Raw genomic sequence first — 7,448 nt, forward strand, 5'->3', positions numbered from 1 at the left:
GTTGACATTTACTTTCAGCTTTCTCCTGTTACAGACATTATCAAAAACACTGACCAAATTTTGTGGGTCACTTTCATTTTCTGCAATAAGCACTGTGTCATCAGCAAACAGTATTGAATTCAATACCCACTTACTTCCCTCAATCAGTCAGCCTGTGAAATGATGAAGGCTGAGCACCAGGCAGGGAAGAGAACATTCCAGCAAACTATAATGTAAAAAATGTAAAGCCAATAAAATATTCCTGTGGAATGATGAACATCTCATGATTGTATAGAGCCTGTGGCAGCCAGCAACATAACAAACACTTTCTTGTCATGAAAATGAGCATAAATACTCACTTTAAGGCAGTTCACACAGCTACAAAGAACAAGATACAAAATGAACAACATACATCACGAGACAAAGCCCCTGCTGAGAGTGTTGGCCACACAGTGTTAGGCCTTGGCACAAGTATGAGAGAGTATTAACATGCACAAGGTGTCTCTACCATCCTCTTCCTGTCAGGAGAGAAACCAAGCATGAGTCTTGGCAGGGAATTATTCAATGCTATTTGTCATGCCATACATTCCTCATGGGAATATTTACAAGTTCATCATGTAGCGTTGAAAATTAGAGATAATATTAAACTATTAAATTAAATAAATAAATGAATAAAGCTACATCCCTTGATTATGACAACCACTAGGGTAGTGAATGGTATGTGGTAGCGTGGTAGTTGTCGAGCGCTGGTCCCGGATGTTAAGGCCTCAGGACAAGTGAACACTCGTTCCGAAGTTTGTGACCAGAAGGGCGTTACTTGTGTGGTTAATTATGGAGGGTGGGAGGATTTCCGTGGGAACCACTTTTGAGACAGCATTAAGAAACTGGATGGTGATAATGTACTATGGAGGGGATGTGTGTATGGTTCAGTAATTTCCAATGAGCAGCAAAACAGGCTCCAAATGATAACACTCAGTAAGGTTATATATAAATATGTATTTGGTTTATTTGTAAAGGTTAGCGGAGTGCTAATAAAAATATGAAAAAAAATGAATGACCGACAGGCTGTAGGCCTCTAAGCTAGCTAGCTACCGGCACAAGGGAGATTTGGGGAATACACAGAATGCTTAGCTCTAGTTGCTGGATGCGGAGGAGGAGGAGCTGGCGTGAGTGTCGGGCTCGGCAGAGGACGTCCACGATGGGAATGGGCGGTCCTGGTGCTGGACAGACGGGCGCCGCTTGATGTAGAGATGGAGCAGCTCGGGTGGTATGAAGAGGCGGGCGCCCTTTGATGTAGGGAGCAGCTTGGGGCAGTGGTATTTCGGCCCCCAGGACAGTCGAGGGGCAGGTTACCCCGCCATACAAGTTCCCATCCTGTAGTCCGTCTCACCCCGCAGGCCGTGGGTGGTTTTTCGGGGGGGGGCTGCTGCTCGTCTCCTGCTAGCCCGCCTCACACAGCAGGCCGTGGGCGGTGTGTGCGTCCTCCAAGCTTCTGGCTTTCTGCAGTGGTGCTTGTCTTCCCACCTCTCTCCCGCTTCTGCTGCCTTCCTCCTCACTGACTCGTGGGTCTCCTTGCCCTCGCCTTCTCGCCTCTGCTCCTCGCTAAGCTCCTCCCCCTTCTTCACCTGACTCCCTCTCGGCATTACAATCAAACCCTACCTAACTAACTAGTTATTGGTTTCTTAGAGGGGTTCGAGGCTTTGAGATGAGGGATTTCAGTAACTCGTTCATATATTCGCTCATTCGCTCGCCGTGTTATCTTCTCATAACCTTTTACGCACACACATTCCTCAGCTACCCATTCACTCTTTCACTCATTCACTCACTCACGCTCCCACTCGCTCACACTTACTCACTCTGTCACTCACCGACTTACTCACATTCTCTCGTTCATTCATGCACTCACACTTACTCACTGTTACGGACTTACTCACATTCTCATTCACTCACATTCGGACCGTTACAATCACATGCAGCAAAACCATTCTTCCTTGCAAGGCAAACAGCTGAGGTTTTGTTTTATTGTAATGCCTTGAAAACTAAGGCCACCTTCCCTGTACAAGATACTACAGGGATACTTAGAAGCATAACCACTTTTTAATGTATATGAAACTAGTCCAGAATTCTCCATTTCCTGCCTCTTGAGCCACGAGGCTGGGGGAGTAAGGCTCAGTACTGCCCACAGACTGGCTGACCAGCTCCAGGGCTCTCTCCAGGGCCAAGTCCTGGCCAGAGTGGGGACCGTGGGCAGCCACCTCTAACCTGAGTCACCTCTACACCCACCACTGAATGGGTATCAGGTTTTAACAGGGGCTATGCCCTTCCTCCCCAGGGGGGGGGGGGTCTATACTGTATGCGGAGATCCGTCACTCATGAGCTTCATGCCCTCTCGGGGAAGGTAGTGACGGACAATCTTGAGTCAATTGTGTGATGAGACCATGGTGAATTACACACACACACACACACACACACACACACACACACACACACACATACACACACGGCCCGGTAGCTCAGTGGATAGAGCGTCTGGCTCACAACCAGAAGGACCGGGGCTTGATTCCCTGGCCGGGTGAAGATAAGTTGGGTTTATCTTCTTTCACGTGTAGCCCCTGTTCACCTAGCAGTGAGTAGGTACGCGACATCAGGCAAGGAGTTGTGACCTCGCTGTGGCGGTGTGTTGTGTGTGAGTTGTCTCAGTCCTGCCCAAAGATCAGTATTACGAGCTCTGTGCTCTTCCGCAGGGGAACGGCTGGCTGTCTCGAGAGAAACGCGCAGCAGACCAAGAGGTGAATTACACACACACACACACACACACACACACACCAAATCACCCCAGTAGGTAGGTAATATTTTGTTAGTGTGTTCATGTCACAGCTGCAGACCTTCCCAGGAATCAGGACAAGGTGGAAGGAGGTGGTTTTCTCTCCTTGCTCTACAGAGTATGAACCAACATGTGCATCCTCAGAAACAGTCACTGAGCCAAAGACAGTCTTACCAAATCCTACACAAGACTGCCTGACTACTGCCCGTCAAGAGGCACTGCGAGGGATGACAGCCGTGGCACTCACCAACAATGCTGAGCCTGGCGCGGGTGGAGATGAAGGTGCCCACACCCAGGGAGGCACTGGTGGATGCCCTCGTCAGTCTGCTCCGGGCGTTGACCCAGGTGAGGTGCAGCGTCCCGTTGGGCACCATGTACCTGCAGGGAGGGACGAGGTGCAGGCCAAGGTGTGCTGTAAGTGCAGGGAGAGGTGAGCTGTGGAGGTTCTGTGGTAATAATAAAAGGAACAGAGGAAGGATGCAAAAATAAATAGGCAAGAAAGAAACCAAAGAGAGAATGACAAGACAGAATAATAATAAAACACAAGGCAAGAGAGTGAGGGAGGCAGGAGAGGAGGAGGCTCTGGGTTCATTCTTTGATATTCTTGGCCAACACACTAAGACAAGGTGGCTGAGCTGCATGAAGGTGGACAAGATGGGCGACCACACGTCCTCTGTGTGTACTTGAGGCCACTTCCAACACAATAACATTGAATTTAATTCAATTGAAATACTCATTGTTGATTAAAAGATAATACAGTAAAATTCTAAGGACATATAAACATGTTTCATTTTGCTTGAGGATCAAAATAGGTTTAGAAAATATTATAGGAAAATGTCTTCAGTACATTATAGTGACATTGGTACCCATAGAAATGAAGGCTGTGCAACCTTATACATTAGGATATTAAATAAAGATAGATTTATAGCCCAGCCTAGAGGACATGTGAAGACTATCACATGACCAAATAGTAACCTATCACCGCTGAAATAGTAATATTTCCCAGCATTTTAAAATTTCAGAAATGAGTAATAATAATGAAGAGTTATCAGAGTGATGCTTAGCAAATACAATTAAAAAAAATAGTGTTAGTCATTAGAGTGGGTTGGGTGTGATTCTAGAGTTTTACCAATGCAGGTAAGGCACACCCAAAAGCTACCTTCTGTTCATCTAAAATTTTGTAACACATCCAGCCAATGAGACTGAAGTATCCATTGTGAGTCTGTTATAACAGCTAGAGCCCTGAGGGGGAGATCAAATCCAATAATTTTGGTCATAAGGGCGACGTACAGCTCCCCTCATCAGCTTGGATGTCTGGGCCTGAGGCGAAGGGTTGCTCCAGGCCTTGTAGCTGTGTCTCTCTCACAACGATTTCCATATCAGGACAACAGGAGGGCAGTTATGACAGCAAGACACACACACTGCATGTCTGGCACAAACCTGACCAACGAGAGGGTTTCCTCCCAAGACGAAAAAAAAAAGTCAGCACAACTCTATCTTCTCAGCGGGCTTGCAGGAAATTCATAAATTTTGTATCCCCTCTGTGGCCTGTTGCTACAGCCAAAGGCAAGGCTGCAAGGAGTTGCCACATTAAAAAGCAGCCAAATCCGCTTCCAAAATAGGTAAAATTATGTTTTTAATACCTCGCAGTGTTCGATGGGCCACTAAAAGCGCCCAGCAGCTTCATACACAGGGCCGCCAATGTTGGTTCTCTCTCTATCAAGGGACTCTACCCTGGCCTGGCACTCCTCCAGGGCCTTAAGGTCATCACAGGTGCCAGCTGGTTCATGCCACGCCGCCGTCACCTCACCGCTGCCAGCCTTATCCCCACAGGCCATTACTCCTTCCTCCACCCTGACGGCCAGACACACACACCCACCCCAGGCCATTACTCCTTCCTTCACCCTGACGGCCAGACACACACACCCACCCCAGGCCATTACTCCTCCCTTCACCCTGACGGCCAGACACACTACACTCACACACCCCAGGCCATTACTCCTCCCTTCACCCTGACGGCCAGACACACTACACTCACACACCCCAGGCCATTACTCCTTCCTTCAACCTGACGGCCAGACACACTACACACACCCCCCAGGCCATTACTCCTTCCTCCACCCTGACGGCCAGACACACACACACCCCAGGCCATTACTCCTTCCTTCACCCTGACGGCCAGACACACTACACTCACACACCCCAGGCCATTACTCCTTCCTTCACCCTGACGGCCAGACACACACACACACCCCAGGCCATTACTCCTTCCTTCACCCTGACGGCCAGACACACTCACACACCCCAGGCCATTACTCCTTCCTTCACCCTGACGGCCAGACACACAACCCCCACACAGCCCAGGCCATTACTCCTTCCTTCACCCTGACGGCCAGACACACTCACACACCCCAGGCCATTACTCCTTCCTTCACCCTGACAGCCAGACACACTACACTCACACACCCCAGGCCATTACTCCTTCCTTCACCCTGACGGCCAGACACACACTCACACACCCCAGGCCACTCCTTCCTTCACCCTGACGGCCAGACACACTCACACACCCCAGGCCATTACTCCTTCCTTCACCCTGACGGCCAGACACACACACACACCCCAGGCCATTACTCCTTCCTTCACCCTGACGGCCAGACACACACACACCCCAGGCCATTACTCCTTCCTTCACCCTGACGGCCAGACACACTACACTCACACACCCCAGGCCATTACTCCTTCCTTCACCCTGACGGCCAGACACACTACACACACACACCCCAGGCCATTACTCCTTCCTTCACCCTGACGGCCAGACACACTCACACACCCCAGGCCATTACTCCTTCCTTCACCCTGACGGCCAGACACACACACACACCCCAGGCCATTACTCCTTCCTTCACCCTGACGGCCCGACACAAACACCACACCCAGGCCATTACTCCTTCCTTCACCCTGACGGCCAGACACACTACACTCACACACCCCAGGCCATTACTCCTTCCTTCACCCTGACGGCCAGACACACTCACACACCCCAGGCCATTACTCCTTCCTTCACCCTGACGGCCAGACACACACACACCCCAGGCCATTACTCCTTCCTTCACCCTGACGGCCAGACACACACACACACCCCAGGCCATTACTCCTTCCTTCACCCTGACGGCCAGACACACTCACACACCCCAGGCCATTACTCCTTCCTTCACCCTGACGGCCAGACACACTCACACACCCCAGGCCATTACTCCTTCCTTCACCCTGACGGCCAGACACACTCACACACCCCAGGCCATTACTCCTTCCTTCACCCTGACGGCCAGACACACTACACTCACACACCCCAGGCCATTACTCCTTCCTTCACCCTGACGGCCAGACACACTACACTCACACACCCCAGGCCATTACTCCTTCCTTCACCCTGACGGCCAGACACACACACACCCCAGGCCATTACTCCTTCCTTCACCCTGACGGCCAGACACACTCACACACCCCAGGCCATTACTCCTTCCTTCACCCTGACGGCCAGACACACACACACACCCCAGGCCATTACTCCTTCCTTCACCCTGACGGCCAGACACACACACACACCCCAGGCCATTACTCCTTCCTTCACCCTGACGGCCAGACACACACACACACCCCAGGCCATTACTCCTTCCTCCACCCTGACGGCCAGACACACTCACACACCCCAGGCCATTACTCCTTCCTTCACCCTGACGGCCAGACACTCACACACCCCAGGCCATTACTCCTTCCTTCACCCTGACGGCCAGACACACTACACTCACACACCCCAGGCCATTACTCCTTCCTTCACCCTGACGGCCAGACACACACACACACCCCAGGCCATTACTCCTTCCTTCACCCTGACGGCCAGACACACACACACACCCCAGGCCATTACTCCTTCCTTCACCCTGACGGCCAGACACACACACACACCCCAGGCCATTACTCCTTCCTTCCTGCACAGCCCCGTGTTGGCAGGTCGTCAGCAGCAGGTCATCATCGGCACTGAGGAGGATGTGAGGGTCAGGAGGGCAGGAGAAGGTCGAGGGAAGAGGCTTTACAGGGGCGGGGAGTCCCCGCCGGGGACACACACACACACACACACACACATGTTCTGTTGTTGTGTTGATGTTCTTGGGGTCAGCCTTTGCAACGGCCGCCCTGATCTTGATTGATTGATAGTTTATTGTTGCAGGTAAACAACAAGGGAGAAGGGAGGAACATGCCATCCCAACCCCCAGGCAGGACAGAGTGTGATTATACAATATTATTTCGTGCAGGGCTGGATGAGATCCCGTATGAATTGTATAAGAATGGAGGTGAGGTGGTGATAGACAGGATGACTGAGCTGTTCAACTGTGTATGGGAGAATGAGAGAGTGCCTCGGGAATGGAACGAATGCAGAGTGACTCTGATACACAAGGGAGGACATAAGAGTAAGAAAGAGCTGAAGAATTATAGGCCGATAGCCCTGGCGAATACGGTGGGAAAGATTTTCTGTGCTGTGTTGAATGAAAGGCTGTGTAAGTGGATTGAAATAGAGAGAGTGCTGGGTGAGGAGCAGAATGGTTTTCGCACAGACAGGAGGGCAGAGGACAATATGTATGTGGTA

At 51.0% G+C, this 7,448-nt stretch overlaps 1 protein-coding gene across 5 annotated transcripts in view; it reads right to left on the minus strand.

Annotated features, from left to right (window-relative positions):
• The window catches only part of LOC126994621 (neogenin-like), a 17,391-nt gene extending 10,451 nt beyond the window's left edge, over positions 1 to 6,940 (minus strand). For 3 of the 5 annotated variants that reach the window (XM_050853929.1, XM_050853925.1, XM_050853928.1), the window contains exons 1-2: positions 4,447 to 4,826; positions 3,051 to 3,215 (exon numbers count right to left, since the gene is read on the minus strand). The gene's annotated coding sequence lies outside the window, so the exon portion shown is untranslated. Of the gene's footprint in view, positions 1 to 3,050; positions 3,216 to 4,446; positions 4,827 to 6,769 lie in introns of those variants that run through there. The other 2 variants (XM_050853926.1, XM_050853927.1) reach the window with 2 other exon arrangements.
• Positions 6,941 to 7,448: the final 508 nt, after the last annotated feature.

Source organism: Eriocheir sinensis, unplaced genomic scaffold (genome assembly GCF_024679095.1).
Source record: "Eriocheir sinensis breed Jianghai 21 unplaced genomic scaffold, ASM2467909v1 Scaffold834, whole genome shotgun sequence".
NCBI lineage: Eukaryota > Metazoa > Arthropoda > Malacostraca > Decapoda > Varunidae > Eriocheir > Eriocheir sinensis.